Source organism: Hemitrygon akajei, chromosome 1, assembly GCF_048418815.1.
Source record: "Hemitrygon akajei chromosome 1, sHemAka1.3, whole genome shotgun sequence".
In the NCBI taxonomy this organism is placed as follows: domain Eukaryota; kingdom Metazoa; phylum Chordata; class Chondrichthyes; order Myliobatiformes; family Dasyatidae; genus Hemitrygon; species Hemitrygon akajei.
The window spans coordinates 116,925,840-116,942,870 of NC_133124.1; the positions used below are offsets into that span (position 1 = coordinate 116,925,840).

Below are 17,031 nucleotides of genomic sequence, written 5' to 3' on the forward strand. Positions count from 1 at the left end.
AAACAGAAGCACTGTACATACCAGGCTTACTGGCCCCACTGCAGTTGGTTTAACTGCTGAAGAGGTGCAGTATTAAACAATGGATTATTTAATTTTGCTTGTTTCAAAACAGACAATGCTGGCTTTGTTATTTAGATCAAGGAAGCTTGCAGACTACATTGATATTATCACTTAGCACATCAATAAATGATGTATTAATGAGTGGAAAGATTTATATACTCAAAAGAGTCAGCTTCACAGCATTAATGTGTGTACCTGGGAGCTTTGTCTCCAAAAGCTTTTAAATCATTTGTGATAAAAGATAGCTGAAAAACATCAAATGTGTGTGAAGTCACCGAATATAAATTTTGAGAGAATTTCAGGCTTTTTAGGAATTGTCCAAGAACATCAAGATGAATGACAGAAACATGGGTTGAATTAGAATCCCTTCTGCTACCTTTGATTTCTGCAACAGATAACTCGGTTGTCTGTAGCTCATGGACATGTAACCTATAGGAATCATACCTATGTGTTTGGGGTGGCAGAGTGGAGAGGTGCTCCTACCAAAGGAGGCGAATGGTGCTCCTCCCCTCCACTAACCTGTAGGTCACCCTTGGGCAATGTGTAGCACTTACTTTGCCCCCAGATCAGGGTCAGGTGAAGCCATGCGAGCAGGTGATGGATGGCCTTATGAGCAGCCATATCTCAAGACTTAGTTATGTGACCAAGGCCGTCTAAGACACAGGTGCATACAGGAAGGCAAGGACCACTGTTGCTGAGTAGACCGTGAGCTTTGTACTGTGACTGGGGTTTTCATTTCATTGATCCGGATGTAGTGTCTTCATGCAAAACACTAACTGTCCATATCCCTCCACAGCTATTGCTTGACCTGTGGAGTTCCTCCAGTATTTTGTGTGATACTCTAATTTCCAGCATCTGCAATGTCTAGTGTCTCTACTTCCAGTATTTATTTTCGATTTCCTGCATTTGCAGTGTTCTGCTTTTCAAAGATTGTAACTGGTTTAGGGTTAAGTGGAGAAAAACTCTTCCTCATCACAGAGGTTCAAGACTAGTGTTGACCAAATGAGATGAAGGGCCTGTTTGTGCTATATAACTCAATGACTGGACAGCCCAGGAACATGTGACCCCTGGCTTTCAACGCAACACGTCCATGCTAACCATCAAATATCTCTCCACAATAAGCCCCTTTGCCAGCTCTGTTCAAACTCAAACAATTGCTGCTCACACTCCATTGTTTGAGTCATAGGATCACTCATGGGATCATTCTGATGGCAATAGCAGGCCACAGCAATGAGGTTTTTTGCAGGTCGGCGATGCTTGTTTAAAGGTACAGAATGGACAAGTGGGGCGGCCATTGTTGGGGCAGTCATTTTTGGGAGTAGGCCAGTGGTGAGAGTAAGAGTGTCAGGCTTTGGCTCAAAGGAGACTTCGGCTTGAAAGAAGTGTTGGCTCTGGGTAAGCTTCTGTAAAGGTTCTCCGTTTTTCCTCTCTTCCTGTACCTGGCGTTGTAAAAGGCTGTGTGTGTTCTTCATGCTGTATGTTGGAGTCCTGGGAGACACACAGTCTACCAGGGAACTACATCTGTGAGAAGTACCTTGAAGAAAATGTTAGGGATCTGGAGCAGCAGCTGGATGACCTTCAACTTGTACGGGAGAGTGAGGAGATAATTGATCAGAGTTACAGAGAAGTAATCACCCTGAAGTTGAAGGAGACGAGAAGCTGGGTGACTGTCAGGAGAAACGGAAATGTGAATAGGCAGTTTGCACAGAGCACCGCTGTGGCCTCAAAAGTAAGTATTCTGATTTGGATACTATTCTGGGGGATGACCTCCCAGGGGATTGCCATGGAGACCGGGTTACTGGCACTGAGCATTGGTCTGTGGTGCAGAGTGGAAAGAGGGAGAAGAGGGGAGCGGTAGTGATGGGAGCTCAATAGTCAGAAGAACAGGAGATTCTGTGGATGTGAATAGGAAACCAGGATGGTATATTGCCTCCCAGCTGCCAGGATCAGGGACATCTTGGATCTTGTCCACAGTATTTTGGAGAGGGAGAGAGAGCAGCCAGATGTCTTGGTACATATAGTTACCAATGACATAGGAAGGAAAGGCAGAGAGGTTCTGAAAAGTGAATTTAGAGAGCTAAGTAGAAAGCTGAGAAGTAATCCTGGGCAGTAACTTCTGGCTTGCTGCCTGTGCCATGCGACATTGAGGGTAGAAGCAGGATGATTTGGCAAATTAATGTGCGGCTGAGAAGCTGGTGCAGGGGTCAGGAATTAAGGTCCTTAGATCATTGGGATCGCTTCTGGGGGAGGAATGACCTATTCAAAGGTGATGGTTTGCACATAAACCAGAAGGGAACCAATTTTATGACAGACAGGTTTGTTAGAGCCTTTGGAGAGGGTGTAAACTAATTTGGCAGGGGGTTGGTGGGAACCGAAGTGAAGGGATTCAGAATAGGAAGGATGATAAAAAAGCAAAGATAGCATACAGTCAAATTGACAGGAAGGGCAGGCTGATGATACGACAAAATTGCAGCCAGCAGGGTGAGTATCAGCGCTTTAGGGGTGCAGAGTCAAAAAGGGTAGCAAATAGAGTACTCAAAGTGTTATATCTCAATGCACGGAGTATAAGAAATAAGACGGATGATCTTGTTGCACTGTTACAGATTGTCAGGTATGATGTTGTGGCCCTCAGTGAATCCTGGCTAAAGGATGGTTGTAGTTGGGAGCTACACACTGTATCAGAGGGGGTGGTGTGGCTCTGCTGGTAAATAATGGCATCAAAGCAGTAGAGAAATGTGACATCAGAGCAGAAGTTGGGTTGAGTTAAGAAACTGCGGGTAAAAGGATGCTGATGGCAGTTATATACAGGCCTCCCAACAGTAGCTGGGATGTGGACCACAGATTACAATAGGAAATAGAAAAGGCACGTCAAAAGGGCAATGTTATGATGGTCACAGAAAATTTCAACATGCAAGTCAATTGGGAATATCAGGTTGGAAATGGATCTCAAGAGAGTGAATTTGTTGAATGCCTCCAAAATGGCTTTTTAGAGCAGTTTGTCATTCACCCTGCTAGGGATCAGTTCCATTGGATTGGGTATTATGTGGTTAGGGAGCTTAAGGTAAAAGAACACTTAGGAGATAGTGAACACAATATGATAGAGTTCAACTTGAAATTTAATAGGGAGAAAATAAGGTCTGATGAAGCAGTCTTTCAGTGGAGTAAAAGAAATTACAGTGGTATGGGAGAGAAGTTGGCCAAAGAAAATTGGAAGGAGATGCAGGCAGGGATGACAGCAGAGCAGCAATGGCTTGAGTGTCTGGGAAAAAAAATAAGGAAAGTGTAGGATAGATGTATTCCAAAAACAAGGAAATACTCAAATGGCAAAATAGTACAACCGTGACTGACAAGGGAAGTCAAAGCTAATGTAAAAGCAAAAGAGAGCTGTTTACAAAGCAAAAATTAGTGGGAAGACGGAGGATTGGGAAGCTTTAAAACCCTACAGAGAGCAACTAAAAGAATCATTAGGAGGGAAAAGATGAAATCTGAAAGCAAACTAGCAAACAATATTAAAGAGGATAGTAAAAACTTTTTCAAGTATGTAAGAAATAAAAGAAAGGTGAGAGTGGATATAGAACGACTAGAAAATGAGGCTGGAAAAATAATAATGGAGGTCAAGGAGATGGCAGATGAACTAAATGAGTATTTTGCATCAGATTTCACTGTGAAAGACATGAGCAGTGTTCCAAATTTTGAAGGGTGCCTGGAAGAAGAAGTGAGTGCTGTTATTATTACAAAGGAGAAGGTGCTCAAAAAGCTGAAAGACCTAAGGATACTTAAGTCACCTGGATCAGATGAACTGCATCCTAGGGTTCTGAAAGTAGTAGCAGTAGAGACTGTGGAGGTATTAGTAATGATCTTTCAAAAATAATTGGATTCTGACTGGAAAATTGCATCTGTCACTCTACTCTTTAAGAAGGCAGAAAATAAGTTATAGACCAGTTAGCCTGACTTCGGTGGTTGGGAAGATGTTGGAGTCAATTGTTAAGGATGAGGTTATGGAGTACTTGGAGACACAGGACAAGATAGGAAAAAGTCAGCATGGTTTCCTTAAGGGAAAATCTTGCCTGATGAACCTGTTGGAATTCTGTGGGGAAATTAAATATAGGATAGATAAAAGGAATGCAGAGGATGTTGTATATTTTGACTTTTAGAAAGCCTTTGACAGAATGCCACACATGAGGCTGCTTACCAAGTTAAGACCCCATGGTATTACAGGAAAGTTACTGACATGGTTCGAACATTGGCTGATTGGTAGGAGGCAGTGAGTGGGGAAGAAGGCCCCTTTTCTGGTTGGTTGCCAATGACTAGTTGTGTTCTGCAGGGGTTGGTGTTGGGACCACTTCTTTTTATGTTATATGTTAGAGTTATTTTTGGGTTAGGACATATACATTTAACAATTGACTTTGGCTACCAGTCTTCACATCTGAAAATGTATTGTGCATTTAATTTGAAGTACAGCTCTGAACAATGGGTTCCTAAAAGCTGTGAATCCCAGTCCAGACAACGCTGATTAAAATTCATGTGGATGTCTATGGTGTGGATGAATCAAGAGGTGTGAAGGTTGTATGAAGTTTCAAAGAAAGCATTGTTCATACATTGTAAATATGGAGTTGTCCTTTGATGTTTGGCCCATAAGACATTGAGACCCACACTGGGCCAGCAGATCTTTCCACCTGAAGCATATCCATATGATACCTGCTGTACCTTGTTTGTCAAATAAAGAAGCTGCTTTGTATCTAACAGTAATTTTCTCGGTGACTTCAGTCATGCAACTACACTGTATATCAATGATTTAGGGTGATGAAATAGATGGCTATGTTTTCAAATGATACAAAGAATGGTGGAGGGGCTTGTAGTGTTGAGGAAACAGGTAGGCTGCAGAAGGACTTAGACAGATTAGGAAAATGGGCAAGAGAGTGGCAAATGAAGTTCAATGTTGGAAAATGCATGATCATGCACTTTGGTAACAGAAATAATGTGCAAAAAATCCTAAAATCTGAGTTGCAAAGGGACTTGGGAGTCCTTGTGCAGAACAACCTAAAGGATAACTCAGATTGAGTCAGTGGTGATGAAGGCAAATGCAATGTTAGCATTCATTTCAAGAGGTCTAGAATACAAGAGCAGGGATGTGATGCTCAGACTTTATAAGGCATTGGTGAGGCCGCACCTTGAGTATTGAGAACAGCTTTGGGCTCATGATCTAAGGAAAGATGTTCTGGCATTGGAGAGGGTTCAGAGGAGGTTCACAAGGATGATTCTGGGATTGAAAGGGTTATCGTACGAGGAATGTTTGATAGCTGTTGGTCTGTACTCACTGGAATTTAGAAGGATGGGGGAAATCGCATTGAAATCTTCAAATGTTGAAAGGCCAAGACAGAGTAGATGTGGAAAGGATGTTTTCCATGGTGGAGGAGTCTAGGACAAGAGGTCACAACCTTGGGATAGAGGAGCATTTAAGATAGAGATGTAGAGAAATTTCTTTAACCAGAGGGTGGTGAAATTGTGGAATTTGTGACCATAGGCAGCTGTGGAGGCCAGGTCATTGGGTATACTTAAGGCAGAGCTTGATAGGTTCTTGACTGAACACGACATCAAGGGTTATGGGAAGAAGGCTGGGGAGTGGGACTAAGGAAGGGAAAAAAAGGATCAGCCATGACTCTATGGTGGAGCAGATGCAACAGGCCAAATGGCCTAATTCTGCTCTTATGTCTTATGGTCTTCATCACAGAAACCGACCCCTGTACAGTCTTTCGAAGATTCATATTCACTAATTCCAAACAAATCTTGTTTTATTTTAATTTTAGCAATCCACACATCTGGAGCTTTATCACTTCACCAAAATTCTGACAGAAGACTTTCATCTTTCTTATGCAAACATTTTGCTCTCACAAACTACAGTGTTTTTCATTCAGCGATTGGTTTGAAGTTACCCACTGAGTGTCTAGACGAATGCAATGTTGTCACACTGAAATCTCCCAAGTGTCAAACATGATACAGTTGATGGATTCAATGTCAGGGTGCAGAAGAGATTCAAGACAATATGGTTGATGAGTAGAAAAATTGAGGCTTTTCCTTTAGAGCATAGAAAACAAACAGGAAATGTATTTGAGATCTGTTAATTTAATGAGAGGCTTGAATGGAATGAAGAGAAATATTTATTTCATTTAACAGTATAGATTTACAGAAAATTGTAGATGGATTTCACGATTCAAGATTCAAAAGTTTAAAGCGCATTTATTATCAAAGAATGTATAAATTATACAGCCTTGAGATTTGTCTGCTTACAGGCAGTCACCAAGCAATAAACCCGAAAGAACCCAATTAAACAAATAAAGACCAACCCCAATGTGCAGAGAAAAAATACAAATCATGCAAACAATAGAAGTTAGCAACAGCCTTCCGAATCAAATTGAGTATTTGAGAAGAATTGAGAAAATATTATTTCACTCAATAATTTGTGGGCGGGTAGAACTCACTGCTCGAATATGCAGAGGAGACAGAAATCTTCACTGCATTTGGAGGTCTTTTGTGTGTGTACTCAAAGAGCTGCAACCTACAGGACTATGGACTGAGGGCTGAGAATCTGGACTAATCTAATATCTGATTTTGTCCAGCACAGATATGATGTGGCAAATGGCATCTTTCTATAATTCTGTAAGTCACAATTCTTTAAGCTTGCCTCAATTAAAAATAAATCTTTGGAAAATGAGCTAATGGACACCATGGGAAAATTGACATTTATTCTCAGTGCATTAATGACTCATGGTGATGAGCTTGGATTCTTGCAGGCCGTCTGGAGAATGGAGCTTTTGAGCCGTGAGTTCTGGGATTTGAATCAACCACCAATGAAGGAATTAGTCATTATGTGCTGTCCCATATGACATGAGCGATCATTGTCTTCCATCTGTCTTTAATCTGAGCACTTCTAATAAATTCTTCAAAACTCTTGCTTTCCCATCCCTTGATGTAACTCAAGAATGTCATACACTGTCGACCGTGACTTTTTCTTCCATTAATTTTTCCCAAACTTGCAAGAAGATCAAGCTTTGCTTTCCTCAAGACATGTCCCCGATTTTCCTGCTGCCAGTTCCCGATTGATGATATCAGTTCCCTTTTTATTCCGATTTTTCACAACACTTCCTCATTTTTTACCCGGTCCTTCCGTATTTTCATCATTCTTGTCCAAAAACCCGTCACTGCAGCTTCAAGTCGCCTCTCATTTTGCTTTAATATTGTCCAACATTTGCTTCCAAGTGCTAAAGTGGAATTAATATAGTACCACAACACTCTGAGTTTTGTATCCATAGAAATTATGTTACTCTTTAGTATCTTGTTCAAATATAATTGCAAATAAAGCACGACAGCACCTCTATTTCCTCAAGAGTCCATGGAGATTCAGCAGGTCATCAAAAACCTTGGCAAATTTCTACAGATGTGTGGTGGAAAGCGTGCTAACTGGCTGCACTACGGCCTGGTGTGGGAACACCAATGCCCTTGAGTGGAAAATCCTGCAAAAGGCAGTGGATTTGGCTCAGTACGTCATGGCTAAAGCCCTCCTAATCATTGAGCACATCTACATGAAACATTGCCATAGAAAAGCAGCATCCATCATCAAAGATCCTCACCACCCAGGCCATGCTCTGTTCTTGCTGCTGCCATCAGGTAGAAGGTACAAGTGTCTCAGGACATGCACCACAAGGTTTAAGAACAGTTACTACAGCTTAACCATCAGGCTCCTGAACAAAGGAGGATAACTATACTCAATCTATTTCTGGTGTTCCCACAACTGAAGGTCCTTCTTTAAGAACTCTCTATCTTGTTATTTCATGCTCTTTTATTTCAAGTTATTTCATATTCATAATTTATTGCTATTTAATTATATTTGAATTCACACAGTTTGGTGTTCATTGATCCTGTTTACAGTTACTGTTCTATAGATTTGCTAAGTACACCAGCAGGAAAAAGAACCTCAGGGTTGAATGTAGTACTCTGATAATAAATTTTTCTTTAAACTTTGAAATGAAGGATTAGACAATCTAATTGCAAAATGGGAAGGTGAATGACTTGGAGGAAGACCAGGAAGTGATGGTATTCCCAACCCTTCTAGAATGCTGGGTTTGGAAGACGCTTTAGAGAAACATTAAACTTGGAATCCAATTTCTCTTCAATTTCCATTGTCCCAAAATGGATTTGTCAGATTTGTATGGCACTAATTTCTTGGAAGTTTAGGATCACAATGCTCTGTATTCATTTCCAATACTGTATTTGGAGTGTTTCTTAGAAAGGTAAAAGGCAGCAGGAACAAGGTTCAGCTGTTAGTTCTTGCTGATACTCAGTTGTTGTCGGGAGCAAGAGTACTGGTGTCACGGATGTACTTAGTTTTGACAGGAATTGTATTGGAATCAAATTTATCATTGTTCCTGATTAGAACATTCGCTGCTTTGTGTCAGATCTTCTTTTAAAGTTATTCACCTTTTTGAAATGTAGTCAGGTAATAAATAATACAAAAACTACTTTTTGATTGAAAATGGGGTGTGAAAAACAAAATATAGCAGATACTGGAAATCTGACATAATAACAGTAAGTGCTGGAAAACAACTATAATTTCTGATGAAAGGTCAGTGACCTGAAATGTCAACTCTGTTTCTGTCTGCCTGATGACATGCTGAGTGTTTCTAATATGTTCTGATTTAAGTATTTTGGATAAGTTGATAATTAAACACTATGTCTATCTAATAGAGGTCTGGATTTCTCTATTAACTCAAAATTTAGAGGTCCGGAAAGGAGGAATATCATTTCATTACCTCTTTGGAGCATCAACTCACTTCAAAGTTCCAAGTAAATTTATTATCAAAGCACATAAACATCACCATATACAGCCCTGAGATTCATTTTCTTGTGGGCATACTTAACAAATTCTATAGAAAAATAACTATAATAGAATCAATGAAACACAGCCCAACTGGAGCGTTCAACCAGAGTGCAGACAACAACAGACTGCAAATACAAAAGAAGAAACAATAATAATAAATAAATTAGAAATAAATATTGAGATTCTGAGATGATGAGTCCTGGAAAGTGCATCCATTAGTTGTGGGAACATTTCAGTGATGAGACAAGTGAAGCTGAGTGAAATTATTCCCTTTGGTTCAAGAGCCTGATGGTTGAGGGGTACTAACTGTACCTGAACCTGGTGGTACATGTCCTGAGGCTCTTGTACCTTTTTCCTGATGGCAGCAGTGGGAAGAGAGCTTGTCCCAGGTGGTGGGGGTCCCTGATGCTGCTTTCCTGAGATAACATCTCATGTGGAAGTGCTCAATGGGGGTGAGCTTTACCTGTGATGGGTTTGGCTGTATTCACTACATTTTGCATGGTTTTCCATTCAGTGGAATTGGTGTTTCCATAACAGGCTGTGACGTACCTGGACAATATACTCTTTATGACATATCTATAGAAATTTGTCAACGTTTTAGATGTCAAGCAAATCTCTGCAAACTCTTCAGCAAGTAGAGGCACTGTTGTGCTTTCTTCATAATTGAACTTACCTGCTGTGCCCAGGACTGGTCTTCCACAATAATAACACCTAGGAATTTAAAGTTGCTAACCTCTTCACCTCTGATATTCCATTGAGAACTGGCTAATGGACTCCTGGTTCCCTTCTGAAGTCTATAATCAGCTCCTTGGTCTTGCAGTCATTTGGTGAAAGGTTGTTGCTATGACACCATTCAGCCAGATTTTCAATTCCTCTAACATAAGTTGATTCATCACCACCTTTGATTTGGCCAATGACAGTGGTGTCATCAACAAACTTGAAAGCAAACTTTCTGGCAATCAACAGCCAGAAAAAGCAGGATCTCCCAGTAGCCACCTACATCAATTCCACCTCCCATTCCCATTTCAATATGTCAGTCCATGGCCTCCGCTACTGCTGTGATGAGGCCACACTCAGTCTGGAGGAGCAACACCTTGCAGTCCTCCAACCTGATGGCATGAACATTGATTTCTCAAGTTCCCGGTAATTGATCCCCCTGCCCCTATTCACCATTCCTCATTCCTAGTTTCCCTCTCTCACCTTTTTCCTTTCCTGCCCATTACTCCCCTCTGGACTCTTTGCCCTTCCCTTTCTTCCGTGGTCTTCTACCCTCTCCTATCAGATCCCCCCTCCTCCAGCCCTTTATCTCTTTCACTTATCAAATTTGCAGCACCCCCCCCTCCCAGTTTCACTTATCACCAACCACCTTGTACATCTTCCCTCCCTCCCCCACCTCTTATCCTGATTTCTTATCTTTTATTTCCAGTCCTGATAAAAAGTCTCAGCCTGAAACATCAACTATTTATTCCTTTCCATAGATGCTGCCTGACCTGCTGAGTTCCTCCAGTATTTTGTGTGTGTTGCCATCAGCAAACATGAATATGGCACTGGACCTGTGCTCATCACTGCACTCTAGCAAATTACTGCAAGGTTTGCAGATCCGAAGCACAGCAGCCACAGGCAGAGCACAGCCTTAGTGTCACAGAGGGAGGAGCCACCAGACTGTCTGGGCCAGCATTTAAATTGTCCCAGCCTTGCCCTAGGATCTGGGTCCCATCACCATGAATTGTTCAGGGCTTAGATTTTGCTGCCGGAGAAGCCATCCTCAACTTCTCCAAATTGGTTTGGCACTTAGAGCAATCCAACCTCGCCCGACTCTCAACACCCGGCCTTGCCAGTCCTTCGGGGCTGATGTTTAGATTGTCCAAACGGCATATTGTACCTTGCATTAGGACCTGGGCCTCGCCGTGGCGAATTGCTCTGGGCCTAGAACATACAGCCCAGTGATTCGCTTTGGACCTGGATTTCGTTGCTGAAGAAGCTGTTCTCGACCTCTCCGAATCGGCTCGACACTTAGACCAACCCACCCTCGTACCCGGCTTAGTTGGGTAGGCATCGAAACTCCTCCATCCCTTCTTCTCCCCTCTGAATTGTTCAATTCAACCAGCACGGCTCCAACAGCAAGTACAGCGATTTTGCAGCTCACCACCAAGGCACATCTCTGAAGTTCGCTTTGCGCTCACTTGCCTCTTCATTATTTGCAGTGATAGCTTACCACAACTTGCTTCAAAAAAAGAGTAATCGATGATGTTTTTAATCAGTTCCACCAGTAATCTGTTGCACGCTTTCAGTAGCACCATCTTAAACCATATGCATCCTTGCTGTCCAGGTGTTCCAGGGATGTGCCAAGTGCCAATGAGATGGCATCTGCTGTGGACCTGCTGCTCTGGTAGGCAAATTGGAGTGGATCTAAGATGCTTCTCAGGCAGAAGTTGATATATTTCATCACCAACCTCTCAAAACACTTCATCACTCTTGATGTAAGTGCTACTGAGTGATAATCATAGAGGCAGGTCGCTACTCTCTTGGGCACCGGTATAATTGAAGGCTGCTTGAAGCAGGCGGGTACCATGCACTGCCGAAGTGAAAGTCATTTCAATTCCCATTACCATTCCTACACCTACATACCTATTCACAGCCTTCCCCACTGCCTGGGTGAGGTGAAAAGCAAACCAGAGGAGCAACACCTCAAATTGCACTTGGGTTTCCCACAATGCAAATACATGAGCATTGAATTTTTTAAAATTTAAGTAACCAGCTCCCCTTGTGTTCCTTTCCCAGTCCCACCAGTTCACCCAGGGTCTCTCTCCCTTTGTTCACATTTTCTCTTCCTCCTTCTTTGTAACTCAAACTCATGACCTTCCCTCACTTGCTGCCATCTGCCCATCATCTCTACTTTGTATGATACCTATCACCTATCACCCTCTGTCACACTTTTCCCTATCAGTTCCGTACAGAAGCTAGCTTCCTTCTATATTCTCATGTAAAGTCTCAACCTGAAGCATTGACCATCCCTCTACCTCCATAGATTGGGAACTGGATCCAGTCATTTGGTTTGATATTCAGTGCAGTGGTGGATGTGCAGATATCAGACTTTCATTCTAGTTCAGACTACTGTGAAAAGGTGAGTACATGTTGAGCCAACATATTTCTAGTATGAAATACTAGACGACCGAGTGACCAATTGGGGCACCCTTTGAGAGAAAGGTAGTGCAGTCTGATGTGATGTGCTTTGGAAATTAAAGAAAAACTCAGTTTATTAAAGAATAAAGATGTGTAGTAAGACAAATATAGCTCCTCCTCGTTTAACGAAGGACAATTTTGATGACAACATTTCTGATTGATCTGCCACCTTTCAAGAATACTTTAATGTTTTCATTTGTTTTTCCCCGGCTTAAAGCCACATATAGCTGACCATGCTGGAATACCATTTCTCTAGATAAATCAACACATTCTCCATGATTTGGCCTTGCGCCATAGCAAAACATGACTATTGGGAACTGGCTCCACTGAAGAGGGACATCTCCCCCTTCTGATAAATTGAGAGTAATTCTTGGGATCATGACAATGTCATTATTGAACACACCAATGTTTATCTTTGCTACGATGAAATTGTCATGCAGTTCTTCCACCGTCATTCGCGTTCCATTGCAAAGCCTTGGTGGATCCAAGTTCTTCATTGAAATGATGGGAGATCCCCTCTTCAATTCCAGTTTATGTGGCGGCAATCCAGAGAGTTCAACCGAATCAAGGAATTCTGTTGGAAAGTGAGTGGTGTTAGCTCCTTCACTTACGGCATTGAAGTAACAGTATTCTTTCATGATTCCAGGGAAGCGTCTAATGCATGTGAAGTTTATTTTTCGCATCACTTTATTGAGAGGAACCAAGATAGAATTCCTCGAGAATGGTTCTGCAGGATTGTTGATTGTCGGGTAGATGAAATCAATGCATTCTTCCATAGTTTTTGTGGGTAGAATCATATCTTCAGGTAATTCAATTTCATCACTTTCATTTTTCTCAATCTTGTCTTCTCCAATATCCAATAAGAACTCAGAATATTGTCCTTCTCCCTCACTCAATTGCATGTTTCTCTTTAATTGAAACTTGATGAAGCTTCTCCATAAGTAGGATTTTTTATGCATGAGTTCTCCACATCAGCATCATTTCCGTGTTTCACAACTGCTAGAAGCTGATGGAAATCGCCACAGCAAATGGTTAATATTCCCCTGAAGGCCTCATTCTTGCTGCATACATCACAAAGAGTCCGGTCTACAGCTTTGAAGCTCTTCCTCCTAATCATGGGGCACTCATCCCAGATAATAAGCCTCGCATTTTGGAGTAAATTTGCAGTATTGGTGTTTTTATCAATGTTACAAAGGGCATCTTCATTGACTTTGAGGGGTATTTTGAATCTTGAATGCACTGTCCTACACCAGGCATCAATGTTGCTGTAATTCCTGATGATGCTACAGCAATAGCAACACCTCCAGCTCCCCTAACTTTAGCAAGGATCAAGTTGATGATAAATGTCTTGCCCGTTCCTCCTGGTGCATCAATGAAAATCATTGAAGAGAGATTCCTTTCCAAGCAGTCATATACATGTTAATATACTTCTCTTTGCGCATTATTCAGTAGGGGCTCCTTCTGTGAAACAAGTTCTTGCTGTTCATCTCTGTTGTATTGCAGTTCACGCAATAATTCCAGGTTGCCAGCACTTTGAGTAATTGGACTGTATTTTGGTGTTGACAAATTATATTCTTCAAGTGTTTTGCCCAAATTCTCAAGTTTCTTTTGGAAATACAGACGAGCTCATCCATGATGCCTCTCATCGATCATGATATTAGGATCATTGATAGTTCTCCTCTCCATTTGTAAGAAATCTTCAGACATTGCATTCTTGAACCGGTTCCATAATTGCTGTGCATTGTTGATTTCAGTGTTTGTTAGCAAGACAACAAACAAATCTCCCATGGCTCTTCGCATTCTTGTTCTCTCTGTTTCTTCCATAGTTTGCTGCCAATGATCGTCAGCTTGCAACAATCCTCTCTCTCTGCAGATTTCTTTGAATGATGGAAGGATATCTTCATCATGTGTTTTCAATGATTCAAAAGATACCGGTCCCTTTATGTGATGAAGAAGACATCTCAAATAGTAGAGTCACCACTTCGCGGAGAAACGGTATACATTCGACCCAGAAAATTTGCTTCAAAAAACCCGGAGTAGTCCTCCACTCTTTTCCCCATTCTCCTATCCCATCTCTTATTAGTCCAAGTGTAGACTCTGGGAATATCCGCATAGTACAGGGTTCTTGCAAATGGATTGTGAGTGCAGATCCATGAATTCCGTTAAAGTGGTTCTTGCCATATCATTATTCAGTTGCACAGCAGCATTATCTCAAAAGAATACTTGTTGCTGTTGGGGAAGGTGCACCTGAAGGCGAACAATGGCTGGTTCCCTCTCGTGAATTGGAAATCCAAGTATCGATCCGACAGCTTCAGAGATGTATCTGCTTGTCAAATACTGTGTGATTTTGTCTTCTCTATTTACTGCAAAAATTGCCCAATCACTCAAAGGTGGAATCGGATCTGTGAGCATCGGGAGGCGCTGCTGAGGCTGGCCATGTGTATGTGTCATGGTGTCGTGTCGTGGTTTCCATCATGGCTGACATCGGCTCTCGGATGAAAGCGGGGTGTTGATTTTGGCGAGTGAGCAATTTTATATGAATATATAAACCTGAACTTTGCCTGCATTCTGTAAGTTAGCGCATTTTAAGTCGATTTAGCCAACAATAGTGCCGCTGTAATGCACAGTTTGCACTAATTGGAGGTGACAAACAGACAAACACAGCATGAGAGTTTTAGTAGTATATAGATAGGATAAAGAGTGCATAACTGATTGCAGCATTCTTTAAATATGGGACACCCCATATGATGCAAGAAAATTAATGGTCTTGAGGTGGCAGGTTAAGGAGCAGATCAACAGAGACTCAAGTCTATGATGGGATTGGGAAGAAAGATGAAAATTTATTTAGTGCTGAGCCATGCTGGTGTATGGTGTAACCACAAGATGGCATTTACTGTTAGAAAACTTGAGCATCGTAAGAGTCTTTACTCTTGTGTTGTTCAGTGGATAAGAGGGTTAAAAGTAGCTGAAGACATTTCAGAAAGAGGAGTCGCATGAGATGAAAATAATTGGAGGCAATATTGCATGAATCATTTTTAATTGGAGAGATGAATAGCAGCCTGACTTGTTTAAAGATAAAATAAATCTTTGTTTCAGCTTGGAAGATAGATGACTTCTTGTTTGCTTGTTAGAAATTATTTAATAAGGTTGTGTTTTATGAGCTGTGAGCAACTTATAGTCACAGAACACTACAGCACAGAAACAGGCCCTTTGGCCCATCTAGACTGTGCCAAACCATTAATCTGCCAAATCCCATTGACCTGCACCTGGACCATAGCCTGTCATACCCTTCTCATCCTATCCAAATTTTTCTTAAAAGTTGAAATCGCCACCGCATCCACCACTTGTGCTGGAGGCTTGTTCCACTCTCTCACCAACCTCTGAGCAAAGAAGGTCCCCCTCATATTCCCCTTAAACATTTCAACTTTCAACCTTAACCCGAGACCTCTAGTAGTAGTCTCGCCCAACCTCAGAGAAAAAAAACTTTCATAATTTTGTATCCTCTATCAAATCTACACTCAGTCTTCTAGGTTTTGGAGAAGAAAGTCATAACCTATTCGACCTTTCCCTTTCCTCTCAGGTCCTCAACTCTCAGCAACATCCTCGTAAATTTTCTCTACACTCTTTCAATCTTACTTATATCTTTTTATTGAAGGTAGGTTAACAAAACTGCGCACAATACTCCAAATTAGGCCTCATCAACGTCTTATAAAATTCAACATAACAAGCCAACTCCTGTACTCAATACACTAATTTATGAAGGCCAATGTGCCAAAGTTTTCTTTATGACTCTATCTACTTGTGACACCACTTTCAAGGAATTATGCATCTGTATTCGCAGATCCCTCTGTTCTACTGCACTCCCCAGTGCCTTACTGCTCACCATGTAAGAATTACCCTGGTTGGCCCTCGCAATAGGCTTTCTCTTGGAGAGTCCAGGTGATGCTGTGATATGGAGTGGGTCAAAGAAGGCAAGTTTTATCAAGCAGTTTCTTTCTGATGGGGCATGGCGAGAGTTTGAGTAGATGCACTCTAGGAACTTCTGATGAACGTATCTCAGTGGAGGAGGTCCTTTGCCAACACAAACCTGATGGAGCTCTGTTGGTTACAACACCTCAAGCAGTATCTATAAGAGATGTGAGAAAGGAATTGGCATTCTTTAAGAAAACTGGATTACCTGTCATTGGATGAATTGAAAACAAGAGTGTCTTTGTCTGCCTAAACTGTTCGGAATGCACTAATATATTTTCCAGAGGAAGCGGAGAAGCACTTCCTGAGCAGTCCAGGGTCCCGTTTCTAGGATGTGTTCCTCTAGATCCTCAACTGGTGCATAGAATGGAAGAAAGTAGAGATTTCATCCAAGCTTTTCCAAAGAGTGCAACATTTGATGCCATTAACGAAATAGTGGAGAAGATTGTAAGCAATGATAGTGAATTCTCTGGACATGATACATAACCATAGAAACAGAAATGGGTTATTTAGGCTCTCAAGCCTCATCTACCATTAAATGTAATCATCACTGACTCATGAGATAACTCCTTTACCTAACAGTTCTTGATTATTAAGATGAATCAAAATCTACCAGTACTTGATATAAAATTACAAATTGACCCAGAAGCAGCTGGCATTTGTGGAGGAGGGTTTTATACCTCTATAGGACACAATAGTCAGACAGCACGGTAGCATAGTGGTTAGTATAATGCTTTACAGTATCAGCAACCTGGGTTCAATTCCTGCCACTTCCTGTAAGGAGTTTGTATGTTCTCCCTGTGATTGCCTGGGTTTCCTCTGGCTACTCCGGTTACCTCCCCTTAGTGCAAGACGTGCCAGTTGCTAAGTTAATTGGTCAGTGTAAATTGTCTCATGATTAGGCTAGGATTAAATCAGGGGATTGCTGCACAGTGCAGCTTGAA

General features: G+C 41.6%; 1 pseudogene; it reads left to right on the top strand.

Moving 5' to 3' along the window:
• LOC140741611 (cytosolic Fe-S cluster assembly factor NUBP2 pseudogene) overlaps nt 1-16,573 on the top strand; it is a 169,707-nt pseudogene extending 153,134 nt beyond the window's left edge.
• The last annotated feature ends 458 nt before the right edge of the window (nt 16,574-17,031 follow it).